This window comes from Taeniopygia guttata, chromosome 19 (assembly GCF_048771995.1).
Source record: "Taeniopygia guttata chromosome 19, bTaeGut7.mat, whole genome shotgun sequence".
Classification (NCBI taxonomy): domain Eukaryota; kingdom Metazoa; phylum Chordata; class Aves; order Passeriformes; family Estrildidae; genus Taeniopygia; species Taeniopygia guttata.
This window is the reverse complement of record NC_133044.1, coordinates 11,044,626-11,069,444: the sequence shown is the minus strand read 5'-3', so window position 1 is coordinate 11,069,444 and position 24,819 is coordinate 11,044,626. Positions and strand designations below refer to the sequence as shown.

General features: G+C 47.0%; 1 long non-coding RNA gene across 3 annotated transcripts; it reads right to left on the bottom strand.

Annotated features, from left to right (window-relative positions):
- Positions 1 to 1,823: 1,823 nt before the first annotated feature.
- On the bottom strand, positions 1,824 to 14,973 carry LOC140680284 (uncharacterized). 3 transcript variants are annotated; one of them, XR_012051432.1, is made up of 5 exons: positions 14,095 to 14,973; positions 9,017 to 13,581; positions 4,138 to 4,898; positions 2,607 to 2,732; positions 1,824 to 2,056 (listed from the first exon to the last, which is right to left on the bottom strand). It is a non-coding gene; the product is annotated as an uncharacterized lncRNA (long non-coding RNA). The 3 variants fall into 3 exon arrangements; XR_012051431.1 differs by having other exon boundaries at positions 2,607 to 4,337; positions 14,095 to 14,955; XR_012051430.1 differs by having other exon boundaries at positions 2,607 to 4,898; positions 14,095 to 14,953.
- Between the last annotated feature and the right edge of the window lie 9,846 nt (positions 14,974 to 24,819).

The window sequence follows — 24,819 nt, the reverse complement described above, 5'->3', positions numbered from 1 at the left end:
AAAAATCACACACAAGTCTGACAAAGTAATAGAAGATTTGTTATGGATGATTTTTATTTTCTAGCTCATGTCTCTATATTGATTAGGAAACAGCTCTCACCTCCCTGAGCCAAAGGTACTCCAGGACTCACATGCCACTGAAGGCAATTTTAGTACATAAACACCACAGAGGCTGGAAGCTGGAAAGGGTGGCATCTGCTTAAGGGTTCTGCCCTCAAAGATGAGGATGTATCATAGAATCATGAGGGCTGGAAAAGCCTTCTACCTCAAATTCAACTCTTCTACCTGCACTGACTCTGGGAAGTCATCCTGGCCCTGGCTCAGGGAAAAGCTAAGCTGCAGCAGTAGAAACCCTCTAATGCATTAACCTGTTTGAGAACTTCAGAGGTCTGAAATAGACTTTCACAATTCAGACAGTTCTTTGAATACCAATTTATTTGACTAATTAACATCGATTAAGCCTTACATGCATGAGGTTCAGAGTGGGAAGGTGCCTCTGCACTTTAGTATCTTGAGCAAGAGCTTCAGTAAAAATTAGGTATTTTTTGTGAAACTAAGGATGTAAATTGACTGACAAAGCCACAGAAGTCTACTGGGTTGACTATTTCACATGTTATATAAAGCATGCTATAATCTGGAAACTTCTGCATTTCCAAAAGACTGTTTCTATTATTAATGTAATTAAAATGATCTGACTCTGAACTAGAGGACACAGGCACAGCTGAGAAGTAAAGAAAATCTACAGGAGGAATTGAAAATTGAAAATTCCTTATTTTATTCAGTAGCTACATATGACCAACCTCTGCAAAGACCCTTTGGCACATCCAGTTTGGTTTTGCTTTGTTCCAATTCCTTGAAGACCCAGAATTAGCCCCAGGTTGGACCGTAAGGAAATGAAAATGCAACTAGCAGTAGGTGGTGGGTTTGATGAGGATGGCTGAGGCTCTGCAGTTCCCCGGGCACAGGCTGCCCCATGTCATGGCCCCTTTGAAGTTCAGATGCACAGAGTAACAAGCTGAATACCACCACCCACCCCCAGGGCTGGAGGCACAGTTCCCACTAGAAGTGTCCTGATCCCAATCTTTAGCAGAGAACTTCATGTTGTCGTGCATGGTGGTCGTGCCCTTGGAGGCCATGGTGTTGCCGTGCGAGATCGGCTCCGGGCGGACGCCTGTGGGCACGGCGGGGAGGGAAGGAGACGGCGGCCGCTTTCCCCTCGTCTCTGCGAGGCTCAGTCCACGCGGGAACAGACGAAATGGCGACACGGGGCTCGGGTGCAAACACGTGTTTATTGTGGGAGCGTGTCCCCCGAGACCCCGGGGGAGCGAGCGAGGCTCGGTTATACTCCGTGCCGGGGGCGGGTGGTTCGGAACCTGAGCCGCGGCCAATGGGACAGGGGCGGGGCAGGGGACAGGGACAGGGGACAGGGGCAGGGGACAGGGGCAGGGAAACCCCGGGGACCGCGAGGGGAAAGCCGCGGGGCGGGCAGGGACAGCCCGCGGGGGGAGAGGAAGAGATAAGGGAACAAAGGGTCGGGACAGGGGACCGCGGGGGGAAGGGGGAGTGAGACGGGAACGCAGGACGAAGGGGGAACGCGACGGAAGAGGGGAGGGGGAGTGGTGGGGGGGAAGAAGAGAAAATTACAAATCCTACACCATGGCATCTTCCACTGTCCCCAGGTGTGCTCCCAGCCTCAGCTGGTAGCCCTGGGACTCATCATCCAGGCTGAACAGGTTGTAGTCTGCAAACTTCATGTTATTTGAAGCATCCCAGGTGACAAACCAGACATGGTAGACCTTCTGCCTGGTGATCTGGTGGATGTACTCAGTGGCCAGCCAGAACTCGGTGTGCACGTTCCCTAAGCCGTGCTTGTAGGTGCTCCGGGACTCATCCCAGCTGACTGGTGTATCTCTGTGGTTCCTCTGGATGACAGTCCAGCCTCCATCTTCCCTGTTCATCTCACAGTAGACCACAATGGTTTGCTGTCCTGTGGTCTGGATGATGTAGATGCCACTGGAGCTTCTAGCAGGGAGCTCACTGCAGTCCTTGGGCCAACCTGGAGCATGAGAGAACATTGGAGGACCAACGCACAACATCCCAGTCTGCTGTCCCTGCAACCCTGGCATCCACTGCATCCCTAGGGTTGGGAAGGAGGAAACCTCACTCCCTTAGCATTGGACCCTGTGGATGGCTGTGAAAGCCCAGCTTTGCTGAGAAGGGACATTCTCTGTGGACTTGTGGCAGCAGAGTAATAGTAGCAAAGTAATGGCAGTAAAGTCCTCTGAGATCACAGAATTCCAGAATGGGTTGGCTTGGAAGTGACCTTAAAGCCCATCTTGTCCCACCCCTCTGCCATGGCCTGGGACACCTTCCACTAAACCAGGTTGCTCCAAGCCCCATCCTTGGACTTCTACACTTCCAGGGATGGGGCAGTCACAGCTTCTTTGGGCAACCTGTACCAGGTCCTCACCACCCTCATTGTCTGACGTTTCTTCCCCATTTCCAACCTGACCCCACTCTCATTCAGTGCCTTCAAGTTTGGAGGAGCACTTGGAGTTCTGCTGAAGCGCTGGGCTGGCTGATCCCCAGGCTGTCTGCCAACGTACCTCCACTGTGTCTTCATTCCCTACACTCCTCCCTGTTCCCTGGGGGATGTGGGTCCTTACTGCTCCGGCCCTGTGCCTGCTGAGGGTCAGCTGCCTGGTTCCACTGGATGATCCCTCCAGCTTCATCTGCATCAGGAAAACAAGGAGGGAGAAGAGCAGCCCTGTGCCACAGCAAAGAGATAAGTCTACCCCCCACAGGATATTATTTCCAGTGCTGACTTTTTTTAAGGGCATTTCAGTGATGCCACTTGGCTCATTTTTCTTCCTGTGTGGTAGTTTTTGGTTGGAAAAACTTCAAAGGCATCAGAGACTATGGAGATCAGAGATCAGAATGGGAATGTTGCAGCTATTAAGCAGCTGCCTATTTGCTCCTCTCAGCAAGGAGCAGACAGCATATCTGAGTGGAAACATGGAATTATGAATGGTTTAGGTTGGAAGGGACCTTTAAAAGACTACCTAGCCCAACCCCCCTGCTATAAGCAGGGACACTTTCCACTTGAACAAGTTGCTCAGGGTAGTAGTGATGAGTAGGATGTACAGAGAGAGAAGGATAGAGAGGGAAATCAGACCATGGGTGTTCTCAGACCAAGAGCAAACAGATGGAAGCTGTTGCTGTGAACCTGCTTTTCAGTGATGAAGGACTCATGTGTTCGTTCAATCCATAAAGAGCTCCAGAAACCTTCAGAGTGTGAGGGAGCTCACAGCTATGAGGGAACCATGCTCTGTTTAAGAGAAATCCCAGCACCCATCTCAGTAAGACTGTTTCCCTGAGAGCCTCTGGAATTGTGACCTCCATCAGTGGTGTGATGAAGTTTTGGGACTGTTTAGCCACGTGCAAGCTTCAGAAAGCATTTTGGTTCGTCACTTAGACAAAGCCTCTCTGAAGTTTCAGGGCTGTGAATGAACTATACAAATATATATGGGAAGAGAGTACATAAAGGAAGAGAAACTGCCTAGAAAAAGCTGCCACATACAGCCTTGTCAATAACAAAGAAGGTTGAATTACCAAATCTGGTGAAGTTTGGTTAATATATTAAGTCAGAGGAAGATTTGATCAGGATCCTTGTATTTCCACAAGACTATTTTCCACCCCTCCCTTTCTGCACAGAGAGGAGGGCTCCTGATAGTTGGATGAGCAGAGTTCAGGGATGTAAGACAGAGAACACATACCAGGAAGAGGCCCATTGGAATGGATATTAACAATTTCGTCTAAATTTACTTTCACTCTAGGTTTTCAATGTGCAACGCAAGAAGTTGGGATAGCAGGGCCAGCATAGAGATGAAGAACAGAGGACTGTAGTGATGAGCAGCTGGAAAAAGAAGATAAACAGTGAATCTGGGAATGTGTGTCCTCTGGAGGAGAACTGACATGTTGGGTTGTGGGCATTGCTGGTACCTAAAGATACCAGCAGCTACTGGAGCTGCTGCAGGAGGGATAAACAAAGCACAGGGACCTAAGACCTTGGAAAGAAAGGCTGGGATGCCCAGCTGCACACAGAATTCATCCCATCCCATCCCATCCCACACTCACCTATGGGTGGGGAGCTGAGTAGGTCTGGTCTGGTGGCAGCATGGCCAACCGTGACGTTATATAGGGCTCATCAGTGAGGTGAAGCAGCTGATCAAATAGCAGTACCCATCCATTCCTGGAAATTTATGGTCTGTTTGTCCTCTGCAGGTACCTCTGCTCATGCACCATCTGTTGTATGTCTGTGGTAAGGTTCCCAGCTGCTAGGGTTCACACAGGAATCCAGGAAACCAAGAAAAGGTTTTGATTACACCTACCAGGACCATAGCCCCTGGGGTCAGCCAGCAGGTCAGTGCAGAGGACTTGCTGGTGCAGCCCAAGCACTGGATGAAAATGCGGACTGAAAGCAGGGGGGAAGAAAGAACAGACTCCAGCCTAGTGCTGAGGATTTACCAAAATACCCTGCACAGATGTGACCCAACAGTTGCAGCTGCTGCCTGATGCACTGGCTACAAGAGAATGGAGATGTTCTCTGAGAAAGCACCGGGGCTGGGGTGATGCCCACCCACACACAGTGAGGGAGAGCAGGTCAGCAGAGCCCTCCTGAGCTTGTCCCTCAGGACATATGGGATAAGGGCGGGGAGTGTAGGGAAAGGGGCCAGGTTTTCGCTCAGAGCTGCCACCAAGTATCCAGGACCACCCCTGGGAAAGATTGTTGACCTTAGCCCCAGCCTTTGCTGATGGAAGGCACAAAGCATCTCTGCCTGCAGCCCAGCTCTGCTTGTCAGCGAGGTGAAGTAGTCAATCCAAACAGCAGAACTCACCTGTTGGGAAGGGTAGATAAATATGATTAAGAACCACAATGGTACAGCCAGGACGAATATAACGCCCCCTACTGGCTGGACAATTACCCTCACCTACAGCGGGGTCCAAAAGCCAAATGGATTCTCCCATCTCACCCCCCAGAATGTATGGTTCACCCCACATCTGTAACCCTCCCCTGAACCATCAGGTGCCTGTGACCCCATTGGCCCAGGTCCTGCTCCAGCCCACCCTGGAGCCCCATTTGATAAAGGCTCTCCGGGGGGCTGGACGCTCTCTTGGATCTTCCCTTCTCCTCCTGGAGAGTCCTCCGGGAGTCCCTGCTCCCCTCTCTGTCTCTCCCCTCCCCCATCACCCGAGGCCCAGCCACGTGCTGTGTCTGGCAGCTCGAGGCAGGGTCACAATGTATCCTGAATAAACCTCATCCCCCAAGAGCAACCAAAGAGATCTTGCTTGAATCTGTCCGTGGAATACAAATATACGTCGTTACAGACTGGCGCCCAACTCGAATACGAACCCACGGTGACCTGCAACTGCACCCGTCTGGATGCTTTCCAGCTTTTCTACCTGTAGGACACCTTTCCATGGACACTAACTAAATAACCAGGTATTTCCTCGCCATCGTGGTCGCGAGCACGGCATTTTGCTGCTAGGCAGTGACGAACCGGAGCTCTTTAAAAAGTCCCGAAGCCATCCTAGAGCTCAGCGACTCGTTACATAGTAGCGAGCTCTTACAGCTCTTCTAGGATTTCTGGCTGTTATTCTCCCAGCACAGGCGATCGCCGCGATTCCGCGGCGACCCAAGGCTTTGTGACGAGACTTGCCGCGCCACGTGGCCACGTACACAAAGCACAGGCGAGCACTGCTTAGCACTGCCCGTGCTGAAGCTCTGGAGAAACCCCGCGGTGAGCCCTCAGCAACGACTGCAGTAAACGTCGGAACCTGACAGAGGATCCCGCTCCTGCGACACCGAGGTGAGCCACACTGGTTTAAAAATGGGTCAGTCCCACTCTGCAGCTGATCGAGATCTCTATAAGCAACTTAACCACTTATTACGTAGCCATAATAGTAATTTGCCTAAAAAAGAGCTACGGAAACTCCTAGAATGGATCTTACTTAATTTCCCATATGCCGAGCGCTCTGCTGTGTTTTGTGGAGACTTTTGGGAGTCCGTGGGACATACACTGTTTAACGACATTTCACGGCGGGACCCCTATGCTTGCGAGTTACTCCCTGCTTATAGAGTGTTAGCAGGACTCTGCGCTTCTCAAAAGCCGCTAATAGCAGCCAAACCGCTCCCTGCCGTGGCTCAACTATCCCCGCCGGACCGCCCCCCCACCCCGCGCTGCGGCGAAAATGCCGGCGAGGCGGCTAGCGACTCGCCGGTTTCTGAGCGAGCGGCACTCCCCGCCGCAGCCGCCCCCCCCCCTCCCCCGCAACCCAGAACCCGCCCTTGCGGCCACCTCCTCCCCCCCAAACCACTCCGCGGGCCCCGCCTCCCCCCCGCCCGGCCCCCCAGCATTGCCTGTCCCGGCTATGATGGCTACTATAGCCGAACTTTTACAAAATCCAACAACAGCCATTTTGCAAGCACAAACCCAGTCAATGGCTATTTTACAAGCACAATTTCAAGCGTCAGCTGCGATTTTGCAAAAGCTGCAGACGCTCGCCTCCGCAGCCGCCCCCCCGACCCGCCCGGAAGTCCCCTGGTCCGGCGAACACGCCGGCCATGCGCCGGCCCTGGGCTGGGCGGCTCCCACTCCCGGGGCCGCCGCCTCCCTCCCGCGCAGCCCTGACCCCGCCCCCGGGGCCGCCGCCCCCCTCCCCCGCGATCCAGACCCCGCCCCCGCGGCCACGCCCTCCCTCTCGCGCGGCCCTAACCCCGCCCCCGGGGCCGCCGCCTCCCTCTCGCGCAGTCCAGACCCCGCCCCCGCCCCCGGGGCCGCCGCCCCCCTCCCCCGCAGTCCGGACCCCGCCCCTGCAGCCGCGGCACCGCCCGTCCTTCCCAGGGACGCCCCGGCCTCCTGCGCCGTGCCCCCGCTGCCCGCCCGCCTCCTGGACTCGCAGCTGGCCCCCCCGGCAGACGCAAACCCGGCGTCCCCACCCCCCCATCCCCCTGCAGTGCCGCAGCCCCTGCCTCTGGCTGCAGAGCACCTTAACCCCCCGCCGCCGGCACCACTTCCGGGTTTCCCAAACCCATCACCATATCCCTCCGCACCCCTCCCTTCGCCGTATCTACAGACTGCCGCAGCACCCAATGCCATAGCGACAGGATATCCTTCCACAAATCCCAGTTCCCCACAGGTGCTGCTGCCCACGACCTCCACCCCCCCTGCTCCTCTGCCTCAGCTGGCAGCAGCCCCTGCCTCCCACACTAGCAGCTTCTCACCGCACCCTGACGGAGACACCATGCCTCGACAAGGTGAACGCAACAATGTTACTGCAGCTTCTATAAACAAAGGACAGACAGAGAACTATGTTACCCCTGCAAACTCTAACCTTTCTATCCCAGTCTCACCAAATTCTCAACAAAGTGCCAGCAATCTTCAACTGAAAAACTGCCCTGAAATCAAATATAATAGCTGCAAAGACAACAGTCTGCAACCCCAAGCCTTCCACGTGGTATTCAGCCAGCGAACAGCTGTCCCCTCTCAGGAGGTGAAAGAAGTCCTACCAGTACTCAAGGACAGTGGTATCTCCTTTTCCTATCTTACACCACAGTTAAAAACTACCATAGAAAATACACGCCAAACCCTAAAACGAATCTTACTTCTAAAGGAAGGGGGAGTAGAACAGGCTACACCTCAAAAGAGATTGAATGAGGCTCTATATGCTCACAATTTTCTAAGTAGCTCTGCAGGAGAGCCTCGCCTCCAAATTTATAGACATTTCCTGAACACCAAAAAAGTAAAAATAAAAGGGCACCCCCCAGCTTTACTCAAAATCTTAGATTCAGGACATATACAAAGTCCACACAGTCTTCTAACGTGGGGGAAAAGTTTTTCTTGTGTTTCCACAGGTGGACGACTCAAGTTGGTCCCAGGAAAGAATGTAAAGCCTTACCATGCACCGAAATCTGCTGACACCCCCACACCAGACAGTTCCTCTACAAGCACAAGCCAAGAAGCCAGCACCCAGACCTGAACCACGCTGCGTCATCGAGAGAAAAATGGACTTTCTATCGTTTAATGCGTGCATATTGTTTTTGTTCTTCTGTTTCAGTTTTTATATTGAAGTTTTACTTATAATTCAACCAAGGACAAATGCCGAGTAGCTTTATCCAAGCCTGCAAACTCTAAGACCACCTATATATCTAACACAAACCCTAACAAACCTTTTTCAACCCGTTTAGTTATAAAACCTTTTCCAAAAAAAAAAATTCTGACAATGCCTCCCCTACTATAATCAGTGATTTAATAACAATAAAGTCATCTCAGCTATACAGTTTACTTAATAGTTTGAGCCTTGCACTTTGGCTAAAGGAACTCTGTAAAATAAGCTTGACTGTTTCAGTAGCAATAAGTATAGTTCTAGTAACAATACCCTGTACACCTCCAAGTGTGCAGAAAATAGTTGTTAAATCAATATTTAATATTTCAAATGGTTCAGTGGAAAAAGGGGAGATGTTGGGAAGGGTAGATAAATATGATTAAGAACCACAATGGTACAGCCAGGACGAATATAACGCCCCCTACTGGCTGGACAATTACCCTCACCTACAGCGGGGTCCAAAAGCCAAATGGATTCTCCCATCTCACCCCCCAGAATGTATGGTTCACCCCACATCTGTAACCCTCCCCTGAACCATCAGGTGTCTGTGACCCCATTGGCCCAGGTCCTGCTCCAGCCCACCCTGGAGCCCCATTTGATAAAGGCTCTCCGGGGGGCTGGACGCTCTCTTGGATCTTCCCTTCTCCTCCTGGAGAGTCCTCCGGGAGTCCCTGCTCCCCTCTCTGTCTCTCCCCTCCCCCATCACCCGAGGCCCAGCCACGTGCTGTGTATAGCAGCTCGAGGCAGGGTCACAATGTATCCTGAATAAACCTCATCCCCCAAGAGCAACCAAAGAGATCTCGCTTGAATCTGTCCGTGGAATACAAATATACGTCGTCGTTACACTCACCCATTCCTGTACATTTATGGTTTGCTTGCCTCCTTCCACAGACTCGTTTTCTCACGTGACAGCTGTTGTGCTTCAGTGGTAAGAGTTCTCAGCTGCTGGTGTTCACACTGAATTCCATAAAACTGACAAAAGCTACTGATAAGGATTTTTCTCAGGGTTGTAAATACTTACGGGGTTTGAAGCCAAGCCCTGTAGGGACAGTCTGTCACCTGGTCATGCCAGAAGTCTCTGTTAGACATCCACCAGGTCTGTTCACATTCACATCACTTGAGGGGATACTGTGCTCCCACATTTCACATGGGATTCCACACACACTGAGCAGCAAAAGGGCCTCATCTGCAGCCCTGACCCTTGCTTCCAGTGCCATATATAACCAGGGACTCTAGCATTTGTCTCAGACACATTTCTGGCAGACCAATGTCAAAACAGATGAGAAGGGTCTCCTCAGTCCTTCCAGCAGCACTCCCCATGCCACGCAGAAGCAGGGCTGGCTCTCTGCACCCACCTGGGCAACAAGTGCAGCCCCAAAGCCAAAGTGCCAAGCTGTGCTTGACATCCCAACCTGTGGGCACTGGGGTAGCCATGGCTGCTGTTACCCTTCGGTGACATCCTCATCCTACAGCTATAAGGGAGGTCCCTGAAGCCAGGACCCCATGGTGAGCCCCTCCAGCACTGTGGATCCTTGAAGTAGCAGTGTCAGGGTATGGATAGCCTTGGAAGTGTGAGCCCAGCCAGGGTATCTGGAGGTCACAAGGGAAGCTGAATTATGGAAGGAGGGAGAAGAAGAAGAGCCTCCCCCAGATGGAGACTTGCAGTTGCCCCTGCTCCGCCCCTGCCCTCACTGTGGGGCCTGCTGCCCTGGGAACCATCGTCTCCCAGCACAGAGAGGGTACCAGAGGCAGATGGACCCCCAGTGCTGGCGACACACAGCGGTACAAACTGTTCCACCAGGGCCACAGCAGGAGCTGGAGGTCAGACAGCAGGTCAGAGAGGAGAACCTGCAGGTTCCACCAGCGCCCAAGCACTGGATGAAAATAGGGACTGAAAGCAGAGGGGAAGAAGGAGAAGAAACTGGCCCAGTGCTGAGGATCTACTGAAACAGCTGGCACATATGTGACCCAACAGCTGCTGCCTGAGGCACTGGCAGTGAGAGAATAGAGATGTTCTCTCAGAGAGCACCTGGGCTAGAGTGATGCCTACCCACACACTGGAGGAGAGCAGATCAGCAGAGCCCTCCTGAGACTGTTATTTTCCCTCAGGACACATGGGATAAGGGAGGAATGTTGTGGAAGGGGCACTGTATAACACATCCTGTCAGAGAGCTCAGAGTTGCCACAAGCATCTGGACATCGGGGATAGCCCTTTGGAAAGAGGGTTGAGCTCAGCCCCAGCCTTTGCTGATGGACAGCATAAGGCATCTGTGTCTGCAGCCCAGCTCTGGGACTGATGTCTGGGCAGCTCTGCAGGAAAGGGGCTGAGACAGATCCAGCTGTCACAGAGGTGTCATGTCATGCTGAAAGTTGGGGACTTTTGATAAACCACTTTCCATACGTGTTATTCTCTTTATCTCCAGATGACACTAATCTTCCTTTTGATTCATGCTCTTCTGTTTGCCTTTCCTCTCTCCTTCAGCTGCTTTACTGACCTGCAGAAGTTGGTACATCTCCAAGATTTTAACTCCTGGGCAGATCCAATGAATTGCAGGTGATAAATGCCCTGCAGCTGGGAAATTTGGATTACTTTATTGTTCCTCAAGAATAAAATCTTGAGGCCTCTTTGTGTAATTGTGTGCAAAGACAAGCCACCAGATGGGCACACAATGATGAATGCTGTGAGATAATATGCTCACACAGAGGAGGTGTGCGTAGGGACAGACTTGGGAGCGAAGTGACAGGGCCCAGCATGGACCTGGGTGCAGCAACACTGGTCAGCAGCACAGAAGTGATGGATGACTTCTCCTCCTCTTTCTCATGGCTCCTTTCCTTGCAGCTCCAGGGGATACAAGCAAAAATCCAATCTGGGGAACACCAGTGGGGACCAAGGGAGTGGGAATGGATGAGTGTGCCCAGCATCCATCCCACTCCTTTCCACCCTGCCATTTCGTTCTGGTTTGATGTGCTGGGCTGTTTCCTGCATCCCTGTGAGATGCATCCTCTGCACCTGGAGCACCAGGTCTTACACAACAAGCTCAGGTCCAGTGCTTTGAACAATTTACTGTGGATGGTCTTACAGATTTACTTATTTACCATAAAAACATTCTTTTGACCCTAGACCTATAGAAAAAAACCCCAAACTGTTAGTGTTCAGAGGATGATAGATGTGGATCCCGTGTCAGTGCCTTGATTATTTTCTGGTTCCAGGATGTCCACTTCTGTATCTCTCCTTTTAGGACACTGTAGACTAACCAAATTACTAAAAACAATTAATAGGATTATTACACTCTCAATGATAGACTTAATCCATAAACTCACATTCCACCCTAACCCTTTAAAGACTTTGTCTAACCAGCTCGTAGTCAAATTTTTGTGGTCTTCTTGTACTTAATGCTCTATTTGTTTTAACTGATGTCATATTCTACATCTGCAGTTGCATTTGGATTAGGTCCAGGAGATTTGTATGGTTTCCCATACAATATCTCATGAGGACTGACTGACATCCCACTCCTAGGCTTTATCCGGATTCTCAGTAATGCTATTGGTAAAACCTGTGGCCACTGCAGTTTGGCTTCTTGACATATTTTAATGATCTGCCTCTTTAGTGTTTGATTCATCCTCTCCACCTGTCCACTTGACTGGGGTCTCCATGGTGTGTGGAGGTCCCAAGTTATTCCCAGCAACCTACTTACTTCTTTTACCACCGTGGCTATAAAATGGGGTCCCCTATCTGATGATATCCCTAGAGGCACCCCGAATCTGGGAATGATTTCTTGTAGTAACCACTTAACTGTTTCTTTTGTTTGGTTTGTGCGACAGGGAAGGGCTTCTGGCCAGAAAATGTATCAACCCCTACTAATAAATATTTGTACCCTCAAGTTCTTGGTAATTCTACAAAATCTACCTGCCAATAATCTACTGGTTCTATCCCTACCCGAACCCTTCCTAGCTGTGCCTGTCATCTAGCCACTGGGTTGTTTTTCAAGCAGATCTCACACTTTGACATTATTGATTTTGCCATTGTTAACATTCGTACTGACACCAAATTACGTTTTAGAAACTTTACCAATGCCTCTGCACCCCAATGACATTCGTTATGTTTAATTTGTAGAACCTCTCTCATTACCAAGGGGGGTACCACTATCTGTCCGTGTGCAGTTACATACCAACCTTCTGGATTCTTCTGTGCATTCAGCAAATGTCCCAATTTCTCATCTTCTGCTGAATATTTCGGCTGTGGAGGTAAATTGAATTGAGATACATTAAGTTTTAAAGGGACCAATGCCATTGCTATTTGCACCTTTCGAGCAGCCTGTCGAGTTGTCCAATCTGCCTTTCTATTTCCCTCACAAATTTTGGAGTTTCCTGATTGATGTGCTTTACAGTGCATAATTGCTACTTGTTCAAGTTTTTGTACTGCTCTTATCAGCTGCATAACTGCATCTTGATGTTTAATATGCATCCCTTGAGATGAAAGCAGGCCCCGTTCTTTCCATAAGGCCCCATGCACATGCACTACTCCAAATGCATATTTTGAATCAGTCCATATGTTCACCTTTTTCCCTTCACTTAATTCTAGTGCTCTGGTTAAAGCAACCAGTTCTGCCTTCTGGGTGGATGTATTTGGTGGCAATGCTTTTGCCTCTACCACTGTACTGATTGTTGTTACCGCATATCCAGCGTGTCTGATTCCTTTCTCCATGAAACTGCTTCCATCTGTGAACAACTCCCAGTTTGGCTGTTCTAGGGGGACATCTTTCAGATCTGCTCTAGCCGCACAGGTGTGTTCTATTACTTCCATGCAATCGTGTTCCAATGGGCTTTCTTCAGATGTTGTACCTAGGAACAAGGCTGGGTTCAAAAGGTTAGTTGTTTTTAATGTTACATCATCTTGCTCCATTAAGATTACCTGGAATTTCATCATTCGACTTGGGGAGAGCCAATGGCCCCCCTTCTGCTCCAACACAGTAGTTACCATATGTGGTACATAGACATCTATGTGCCTTCCCACGGTGAGCTTCCTGGCTTCTTGTATCAAGATCACAGTGGCTGCGACTGCCCGCAGACATGAAGGCCATCTAGCACTGACGTTGTCAAGTTGTTTGGAGAAGTAGCCCACCGGCCTTTTCCAGCTTCCCAAATGTTGGATTAAGACTCCCAATGCCAGACGCATCCTTTCGTGTACAAACAGCTGAAAATCTTTGGACAAATCAGGTAACCCCAATGCAGGAGCAGTTGTCAAGGCCTCCTTTAGTTTGAGGAAAGCCTCCTTCTGTGGTTTGCCCCAGGTAAATGGCTGCGTCTTCTGGGCCTCATACAGGGGTTTTGCAATTGGTCCATAGTCCATGATCCACAGGTGGCACCACCCTGTCATCCCAAGGAAGACTCGCAGCTCGTGTAGATTCTGGGGCTCTGGAATGGCACAAATAACTTGAATACTGTTAGTACACAGTTTTTGCTGCCCTTGTGAGATTTCACATCCCAGGTAAATCACAGTCTGTCGGGCAATTTGTGCTTTTTCTTTAGATACTTTATATCCTCCCTGTAGTTTCCCCCCCTCACGCAGCCCCTGAAGAATCCGACTAGCTCAGAGATAAGGGGCTGTGAGGGGAGGAATATCAGGAGAGGGGAAAAATATTCAAAAGAGGCTCTCACCCCAGGATATAGCTGGTACAGCTCTCTTTATTCTGTGGTGTCCATGTGGAGAGCGGGGCAAAAGAGAGAGAACAGGAAATCTCAGGGGTCTATATAGGTTTTGGACAGGGTGGGCTTTCCTGGCTCTCCGCCAACCCCGTTGGGGCAGGAAGGAGGATCCAGGGGTTATCTTGATCAGAGTAACAGAGTCCAGGGGCAGGGGAAAGAGAATGCCCATGAGCTCACTGTAACACCTCCCATTCCCAGTGAATTTAAAATCTCGATTGTTACCTTTATGCAGGTTGTTTTCTCCTCTGTGGCTATCAGTATATCATCAACATACTGTAGCAGCAGGTATTGTTCTCTCGGTACTTGCCCCCTCGCCGTCCAGGTTTCCAGCTCCTTTGCCAGTTGGTTTCCAAAGAAGGTCAGACTGTTCTTGAATCCTTGTGGGAGCCGTGTCCAGCTGAGCTGGGTCTTTCTTCCGTTTCCTGGATTTTCCCACACAAAGGCAAACAGGTTCCTACTTTCTTTGTCAAGGGGTATGCAGAAAAAGGCATCTTTTAGATCAGTTACTGTAAACCATATATATGTCTCTTTCACGGATGTTAACAATGTGTAGGGATTGGCAGCCACTGGATAAATGTCCATAGTTATTTCATTCATTGCTCTCAAATCCTGCACTAGTCTATACTCACCATTGGGTTTCCTCACTGGAAATATAGGTGTATTATATTCTAATTCACAGTCCTCTAAAATTTGGTATTTCAAGAATTTATCAATAATTTTTACTATTCCCTGCTGTGCTTCTGCTTTTATAGGATACTGTTTAATCTGTACTGCTTTTGCCCCTTCTGTTAATTCAACATGTATTGGTTGTGCTAATTTAGATTTCCCAGGTATACCTGTTTCCCATACTGAATGAATTACTGCTTCTTCTACTTCCATAGGAATAGAGGGAGCTGGTTTTTCTTTAATCATTAAATTTGTCCTGTCTTTGATTCAGGTATTTTCATTAAAAGCTCCCCATTCTCAAAGGTTATCACCGCATCAGGTTTTGCCAATAAACCTCTGCCTAAAAGGGGAATTGGACACTCAGGCACATACAGGAATTCATGCGTCAGGACCTTATTTCCAAAACACAGATCTAAGGGTTGTAGGAATGGCCGATTTTCCTCCTTCCCTATGGCCCCGACTATTGTTTGTTTGTCCGCAATTTGTCCTTGCAAATTCAGTACAGAATACATGGCCCCCGTATCCACCAGGAATTTTACTGCTCTATCACCTAGCTATATGGTCACGAAAGGTTCCTTGCTATTTTCTAGTCAGCTGCTGTGTTTTCCTAGCACCATTAATTTTGTAATATCTTGATCCTGGCTTGGCTGGTTGCCTTGGTAAAACCGGTTTGGGCACTCATTCTTCCAGTGACCTTCTTGCTTGCAAAAAGCGCACTGGTTAAATCTCAATTTTGGCACAGCAGTTCCCCCGTGTCCCCTGCCAAGTCCACCTCCCCTCCCCAGTCCACAGACACCCCTGCCCCTCCCTCTAGTGCCTTGGTTTCCTTTCCCTTGTATTACTGTCAGGAGGTTTCGCTGTTGCCTTTTACTGACTTCTTTCTCCCTGTTATTGTATAGTTTCCAAGCTACTTCAAGGAATTTGTCCAGATTTCTTAATTCTTCCCCTTCTAGTTTTTGCAGTTTTCTCCTAATGTCATCCTGTGACTGCCCCAGGAAAATGAGAGCGAGCTGAACCTTTGCTTGTGGTGTATCTATTTGGAGATCTGTGCATTTTCTCACTGCTTCCTTAAGCCTTTCCAAAAACACAGTAGGGAATTCCTTCTTCTCCTGCCTTATCTCATGCAATTTAGACTAATTTATAGTCTTAGGCACAGCATTCTGAACCCCTATCTGGACCCACTCTTGATATTTCTTCAGCCTCTGCATATGCCCAGGTGCATTAGGATCCCACCCTGGTTGGAAAATTTTCATCTAGGGTTCCCATTACAAGCCTGTTTCTGATATCCTCCCTTGCCCTTTCCTTGGCTGCTTTAAGTACCATCTCTTTCTCTGTAGAATCCATTAGGGTGTCTAATATTACTTGTATATCATCCCAATCTGGATTCTGAGTTTTCATAATCATTTTTACCACTCTTGCCACTTTATCAGGATTTCCCCTATAAGTTCCAGCCGATTGTTTCCAAATTACTAAATCTGCAGGGGAAAAAGGTACTTTTACAAACACCGACCCCTCCGCTCCTATTCTCTGTCGTAAGGGGGCAATCACAGTCCGCTTCTGTCTACCCAGATGTTTTCTGGCCAAGACCGGGGCAGGCTTTGCCTGATTCCGAGTCCTATGAGATACCGGTATCACAGATTCACTTTCACCTCTACTCTCACTATCTCCTTCACTTTCATCCTCCCCACTTCTATGCATCACAGTTAAATTTAGATCATCTCCAGGGGAAGAGGGGTCAGGTGATGATGAAAGAGGAGGATAGGGAGAGAGGGTTTGAGTGGGTGAAACAGGACTAGACAAAATAGGATTGGGTGAAGCAGGTGATGAAGTAGGGGTAGGGGCAGGCAGGATAGGGTTAGGTTCTCTTGGTCTTGCAGGGGCTACCTGTAAATCAACATCTGTATTGTTCCTCCAACTCAGACTTTCTTTCAATGCAAAATGTTCTAAACAACGTTTCTCCTTCACACAAACCTCACACTTATCACTTGTAGATGCCTTAACTACCATCAATACACATTCAACCTGCCATTCTGGCTTATCTCGCAAGTAGAAAAAACAAATCAATATATGGAACCTCATCCCATTTTCCTTCACACTTACAAAACAACATCAATTGCAAAATAGTTTTATGTTGCAATGTTCCATGCACTGGCCACTTTTCACCACCTTCCAAGACATATTCTGGCCACCATGTATTACAGTAATCAATTAACTTACCCCTACGTAAGTCTTGCCCAAAATTACCCTGTTTCCAATATGCCAATAAGCACCCCACACTGCCTACACAACGCAGAGGCATCTGTTTTGTCCCAGGAGCCATCACGCACCATCCCCCACACATTGCTCTATCCACCAAACCTCTATCCATCCCAAGCACTGGTTGGAGCCATTCACAAATCCTGCAAGTCCTTGGAGAAAAAGAGCTCAAGGATCTGTCAGTGTGTGGACACAGACACCATGAACATGCTTGAGCAGAGGCTGGTCAACACCAGATTGTGACAAGAGCAGTTCAAGGAGGTTTTTAACATGAGTTAAAAATGTTAGCAGAGTTCTCTAACTCTATCCTTTTTTCTCCCTTATATACATATGTAATCATTGTGATGAGCTTTGTTACTTATCTTCCTGGTGTTGTCAACATCTGCACACCATTGTTCCCTACCTGTACCTGGCCAGGTTTGTGATATCACCCCTTGCCACAGAAAGCACAAGGTCACTGCAGGGACACAGGGATGAAACACAAGGACAATTGAGTTTGTGACTATTAGTGGTAAAATCAAGTTCTCCAGATGAATCCTTGTTATTCCAAACTCAAGAATGGGGAAAAAAAAGATAATACAGATGTGCTCCCATCATCCTGGATGTTATATGTAATAAAGATAATTCTTGCTGGTAGAGTGATATGTATGTAATATTTGATATTATTAAGAAAATGCACAAGTCAGCACTGGGGGTTGTCTCACATATGTGGAAACTGGTCCCCGATAAAACCTCATTTACAAGTTAATACATGCTGCTCGTCCAGAGATGGGTCATTTCTCAAGGTGATCCAGGAGCTCCCGAGCAATGATCATCCTGGCAACAACCCAAGATTGGGATCACTGGAACCCTCCAGGGTGATACATCTGAATACTGTACTTCCATAACTCCATCAGGAGGACCCATCTTCCTGGACATCAGATTGTTCAGCTCAACAGAGAGAAAAGAGACTTAATAAATATGTGGGACTTTGAATGGAAAGAAAAGGCAGATCACTGAAATCCCGATCTCAAGCAAAATAATCCCTATAAGAATTTAAATGAACAGGGCTTATGCCTTTATTAATGTTCAGCTCTCTATTAAAAAGATCAGCTGTGCAGGGGGCTCTACATGGAGCTCACCCCCGCTGTTGTAGCTTTTTCCAGGTAGCTGAAGGGTAAGGAGATGGGCAGAGCCTGTTGCTGAAGTCCAGCAGCAGCTGTGACTTCTCCTTTCCTTCTGGTAACACCAGGAAGAGCTGCTTCTTTGTTCCTGCTTCCCACAGCCCAGTCCAGTCCAGTCCGCTGCAGGCTATGGTGACAGGTCGGACATAGACTAGAGATGTGGTTCCCTTTTCCCCAGCCAGCGCACCCATCCAGCCCCCTCCACTATGCCCAGCCTTTCATTTAGGGGTGTTTTCATCCCCAAAACCCCCTCCCATGATTCCACTGGTCTCTCTATTTTGCATCCCAGTCCTAGAATGGTAGTGTGGGTGGAGGCTCTTTTGTTCATAACAAATTCCTCCTCTATTTCTTTGATCGGGCTTAAGCCCACATCGATTTACAGTCTCTGGCTTTTAGGGTTAACTTCTTTTGGTAATTCTCCCAATCTCTAGAAACGAAGTGAGACTTAATAATATTGTAACTTTTAAACTTCTTTGGCTAAAGGACACTTATTAAATAGTTACAAAGTACTTATAAACACTTGAGCCAATTCATTTTTATATCTTCAATTAATTTGGTTATTACATTTTTAAGAGTTCTATTCATCCTTTCTACCCTTCCCGAGCTTTGAGGATGCCATGGGGTGTGCAATCTCCACCTTATCTCCAGGGCTTCTGTTACCTGATGCAAAGTTCGAGCGACAAAATGTGGACCTCGGTCCGAGTCAATGTTATTGACTAGCCCGAATCGAGGTATGATGTTTCCTAAGATTATTCTTGCAACTTCTTGTTTCCCTTGTGGTTGGGAAAGCCTCCACCAGTGAGTGAGATGATCTACGGTCACTAGTACTGTAAGATCTGAACTTTTTCCTCTGGGGTGAACTGCCCTAATACTTCCTCTAGTGCTTGCCCAAAGAGGTTTGGGGATTCTGTAAACCCCTATGGGAGACGTGTCCACCTTAGCTGCTTCTTTCTCCTTCTGTCAGGATCTCCACACAAATGCAAACCAGTCACGACATTCTTCTGCTAGTGGGCATGCCCAGAAGGCACCTTTCAAATCTACAACTGTGAACCAGGCATGTTCTTTTGGAATTTGGCTTAAAAGGGTATAGGGGTTGGATACCACAGGATGTCTGGTAATAGTTTTATTGTTTACTTCCCTGAAGTCCTGAACTAGCCCATATTTCCCTTCTGCTTTTCTTACGGCTAGTATAGAGTGTTACGGGGGGACATGCATGATTCTAGAACACCTTGCTCTAGTAATCTTTCGATCACTGGGGCTAATCCTCTCCTGCCTTCAGGGGATATTGGGTATTGCTTGACTCGGATAGGTGGTGTATCCCTTTGCATTTCTATTTTTATTGGTATGATGTTCAAGTATCCACACTTACTTTCTTCTGCCCATACTTTGGGGTCTATTTCTTCTATGTCTCTCTGGGTCAGTTTCATGACCTGGACTACCATCCTTCCATCTCGTGGGATGATCCCTATCCCCAATTGGACTTGCAAGTCTCTTCCCAAGAGATTACTTCCTAAATTTGGCAGATAGATAAAGTCTGCCAAACATTGTCTAGAATGCCCCTTGATTTCTATATTTTTAGCTACAGATGCTTTAAATGGCCTTCCCTCTGCCCCTAAAACCTCACAGACCTTCTTCCCAATAGTGACTCCTACTGGTAACTTGTTTATGCTGAACTTATTGGCCCCTGTGTCAACTAAGAACTCAAAATCTTCATAGTGGGGACCTACTTCAAAGTTTACCAAGGGCTCTTCTTGATGGTCCATTGGATCCCCTAACTTACAGAGCCCCTGATACTCCTAGTCGTCTCTCCTTGAAATCTCTTCTAAGACTTCTTGTTCTTCATGCATTACCTCATCAAACTGAAACTTCTTATGATTCTTTTTAAGGTGTCCTATCTCACCACAGTAATAGCACCTCCTGTTGCTTTGTGAAGCCTCAGGTTTCTGGAACTCATTAGAGTTCTTAGTTTCATATGATGGTGCTGTCTGGTCTCTACCTTTTTTTTGTAATGGCCCTGGTCTATTCCAACTTGACTTAGATGGCAGTGCTGGTGATCTGTCTGCTCTTATACTTTCTCAAGCAACTGCAACCATAATTCTAGCTTTAGTTTTGGCTTTTTCTTCTTCCCTCCTTAAATATACTCTTAGGGCTTCTTTGATCAACTCATTCATGTTATTTTCTTGCCAGTCATCCATTTTTTCTAGCTTCCGTCTAATATCAGGCCAGGATTTGGTGACAAACTGGACCTTTAAGAGGACTTGACCCTCTGGGCTATCTGGGTCTTTATTTGAATATAACTGGAAATTTTGTTTAAGTTGGTTAAGCCAAATTGCTGAGGTGTCATCTTTCTCTTGAGTACTATCAAAGGCCAGTTTCGTGTTGCTTCCTCTGGGGATAGACTCTTTGATTCCTCTCATCATGAGGGACCTATAGTCTCGTGTTTTGCCTCCTTCTTCCTGGTTAGGATTCCAACTGAGGTCTACTAAGGGTATCTTTTGGTCCCCTGGGGACCCCAGTCGATTTTCTCTTTCCCATATCTTCACCCCTGCTGTTCGGATCATCCAGACCTCTTCTGGAGAGAACAGGATGCTTAGAATAGAGTTCAGCTCTCCCCAGGTATAAATATTCAGCCCTAGGAATTGGTCTAACTGGTTAGATATTCCAGCAGGGTCTTCTACTAAATTTCCTTGCTCTTTCTTAAATCCCCGAACTTCAGAAGCCGTCAAAGGTGCATCTACAAACCCGACTCTTCCAGCTGCCCCACCCATAGGAACTTCTTTAAGGGGAAAGAGCTTTTCTACCCTTGGTGCTTTGGATCGGGTGTTACAATATGGCCCTTCTCCTAAGACACCAGGCGGGGAAATAGTAGTGGAGATAGATGCTTGTTGGAGGCTATGGGGCATGCTAGGTGGTGAACAATCACTAGGGAAGGGCGGTCTCAGCTCCCAAGTGGGAGGAGGCAAGGAAACTCTGGTTGGAGAAGGGGAGGAGGGAGTTGGGGAGATGGTTGAGGAAACTGGGGGAAGGGACAACAGAATCAGGGACTCAATAAAAGGGGCCGAAGGATTAACTGGGGAATCTGTTGGGGAGGGAACAGGAGTAGAGAGGGGTAGGTAATCAAGCGGGTCCCATCTTTTTCTTTCTTCTTTCTTCTTTTTCTTTTTCTTTTTCTTTTTCTTTTTCTTTTTCTTTTTCTTTTTCTTTTTCTTTTTCTTTTTCTTTTTCTTTTTCTTTTTCTTTTTCTTTTTCTTTCTCTTTCTCTTTCTCTTTCTCTTTCTCTTTCTCTTTCTCTTTCTCTTCTTCTCTATTTCTTTGTAACTTGCATATTCTCACAGTCCCATCATTTCTAGAGTTCTCCAGCCAGCAAGCTGCATAAGATAGTTGTACTATATCAAGGTCTTCTCGGGCTTCTGGGTGTTGGTTTAACTGATTACACATCCACTGATCTCGGGTTCCATACCATGGCCACTCTCCCTGTAATTTTAACTTCGGCCATATTTCTGTACTGTAATGTATCATCTTACTCTTGTCCAGACCATTTGTGGTCTCCCAAAAATCCCATTGGTCCAACAATTGCCCCAAGGGGCTGTTAGGGGGAATTATCTTTGCTTTCTCTTTTGAAAGACCTGCTTTACTATAACCTCTTTTAAGTTTATATAAAAGATTGTTAAAAATAGATGAAAAAGGGGAGGTCATCCCGGGGGAAAACAAAAACAAAAACAAAACCCAAAGGATATCAGAAAAAAAAAAAATTATAACCCAGATACCAGTCCAAAAATGGGAAAACAAGGTTAAAAAACTAACTGGTGGGGTAATGTATTGAAAATGGGATGGTGGAAGAAATTCGGATTCTTCCTTTTATGTGTTACAACTGTTTTGATGTTTCTTCTTTGTTTAATCCCATGTTTTATTTGATTAAAAACAGAGTCCAAAGAATGCAAGTGCATAAGAAAAATTGCTCAAGCCAAATGATTTATAAAGAATAAGAGGAGGGATTGTGAAAAATGCGTATTTTACAATTGGCTTTTCACAAATGTTACAATGAATATTATATCTGTAATGTTAGAAAGTTATGCTGTATTAGCTCTCTTAAGTAGTGTGTTAAATAGAGTTTTAGGTTACAACATAATGTTGAAATAGAAATCTGTGATGTAGCATTATTTTACTAGCTCAAGCAAGAGATGAGATAATCAAAAAGTTCTTCACACAGAGATGACAGTGACTTGGGGCCCATGAAGAGCTACTGCCTCCTCATCAGAAAAGAAAAACATTCTTCCACCTTCTCTCCATCTTTATGGAACCACCATGATTAAGGGGAAGAAGCTGACAAAAACCAGAAAAGTTCTTAATTTGCAAGGAATGTATGCATCATGTATGAGATATATGAATATGCAACAGGCTATTACTTTTAAGGTTATTCCTTTGTTCACAAGTTATGCTTTTTGTGACTTAGTGTCCGAGAGCATCCGGACGTCTGTAGTTCTTTGCTTTTTATTGTCTTGTAATTGTCCTAACTCTAAATTTGATTACTCTAATTGTATTACTATTTTTATAACCATTTGTTTATTATTAAACTTTAAAAATCTTAAAAACCAAGTGATTGATGTTTTTCCCAATTTATAACACTGGAGACATCTTCCAAATAGGAACTTGTAACACCCTTTTAATTTCAAGCCAGTGAATTTTTCATATGAACTCATGGTGAGTGCAGCTCCACAATGCAGATGCCAGGACTCATCAGCTTAGCAGAACAGCATTGGCTTTGCAGCACTGCAACACTTGACAAGAAGATCCTCTTCCCTGTGGTGATAGCTTGGAAATATTTTGAAGTCAAGGCTACTTGTCTCATGAAATACCTTCCCAGGTGTTAGCCAGCAAAGTGACTTTTCTTCCTACTCCATCCTAATGTTATAGGTAAAAATGACCAAGCCAAATTATTAATTAATAAAACAGATTTTTATTTTGATTGCGATTAGGCCTAAGCTACAATCAAAAGTGCCGAGCCCGTGATTGGCACTGGGTGAAACACAGGTCCGACCTCTACAGCATAGTGTCTCCTGTGTTCACCCTGACTGTCCCTCCAAGCTGGTTTTATACAGTTTATTCTGCCTGAGGCAGAGTTTTCAGCGATCAAGCTTTTCTTCCTTTCAGAGTCCCACATATTCATGTAGTTTCTTTTCTCCACCTCGAGCTGAACAAAACATGTCCAGAGAGCATCTATGTCCATGGTTGAGTTACTGGAACTTGGCATTGAGTTGTATCTTTCTGATGGCTCCAGCTATTTCAATCTTGGATATTTATCAAGTAGATCATCGCTTGGGAGTTTGTTTATTCGTTTGCAAATGAAGTCCTCCTCCCTCTTGTCAGTGGTGGTTTCGACATATGTGAGGCAATCCCCCCGACTCCGGCTTGCATGCTTAAAACCTTAAAAGAATATTTCTTGCCAGCATAACATATTTTATATATATTTCTTTTTATAGGCACAAATTATCCAAAACACACATAACACTAATAATTTGTATATGGCTACAGGCTTGGCAGGTCTCAGACAGCCACAATAGCACCAATTACTGCCCTTTCCAGTTTCCTACACCATAGGGAAGAGCCTGCAGGTCCTCTCCAAAATTTCCTCAGGAGGAATTCAACAGTGCTGTGGTCCAGCCCCATGGTCCTGCGGTGACAAGAAGTGATGGGTGGCCTAGGAGAGGCTCTGGTTCCTCGGGAATCTGAAGCAATTCTTCAGCAGCAACATGGACACCATGCCAGGAGGAGTGTAGTGGTTTTGGTTCACCAATTTGAGATTTTGTCAATTTTGAGACTTCCCAGCCAATATACCAATGCATGTGGCGGGTTCAGTGCTGGCAAATCACCAGTGCACTCACTTCCTGCTGTGAGGTAGGATTAGGAGAAAGGCAAAGCAGGCACAAAACTTTAAAAGGGTATAAAGAAAAGTTTATTAACAGTAATTAAAAGAAAGAGGAATAAGAATCAGAACAAAACCTAAAACTTCAGTCAGTTTGCCACCTCTAAAATAGTCTTTTTGCAGTTCACTTAGCGAGAGGAGTCCCTCTTATTAATGTTGTGGAGGCTTCTCCACAAGAAAACAGTTCTCTCATAGCTTTTAATTTCCATGAATAGCAACTGCCAGGGGAACTCTGCAATCATGAAATCCTTCCCATTTTACACAAGCTTTTCCAACAGATGTGTTTATGGGCCATATCAACTTATGGGGTACTGTTTTAAAGATGAGCTGTTCAAAGGCACAGGTTCTCATTATCTATCTCTAAAATCATCTTCATCTTTGGGAACAGAGGTCTTCTTCTCTCCCTAGGGGCACAGGGTCTTCACTCTTCTCTCTGCTCAAACTTCTCATAGATTACAACTACTTTATCATCTGCTTAGTTTGGCATAGAGACCTTTGCTCAGTAGCGATTTGAACTCTTCATATCCCAATGATTTCATGTGTTACAGGGAAAGAGAGTCTTTTCTCCATAGCTTTACAAGGGGATTTCAGCCCTAAGATTAAGATATCTCCTCATCCCTCGTATCTGGAACTTAACTTCTTCACTGACCTCGATGTCTTCATGTTGGTCCTTTATATTGCCTGCATTTTGTTCTTTTCTCTCACTCAAGGGACAATTGAAGCACTGAAAGTTAACATCTTGCCCAAGGCCTCAGACGGTCACCTGACCCGAGCCAGGCTGGATGCTACAGATGGCAGGAACTGGCTGTGGCGGGAATGGGAGGCTAGGATCTGTCGCTGTCGAGGCAGGATGGGAATGAATAGACTTGACTCAGAAGGCTGTGAGAGTAAGACTCCGATTTATTCAAAATAAACTGCTCTTTTATACAGAGCTTCGTG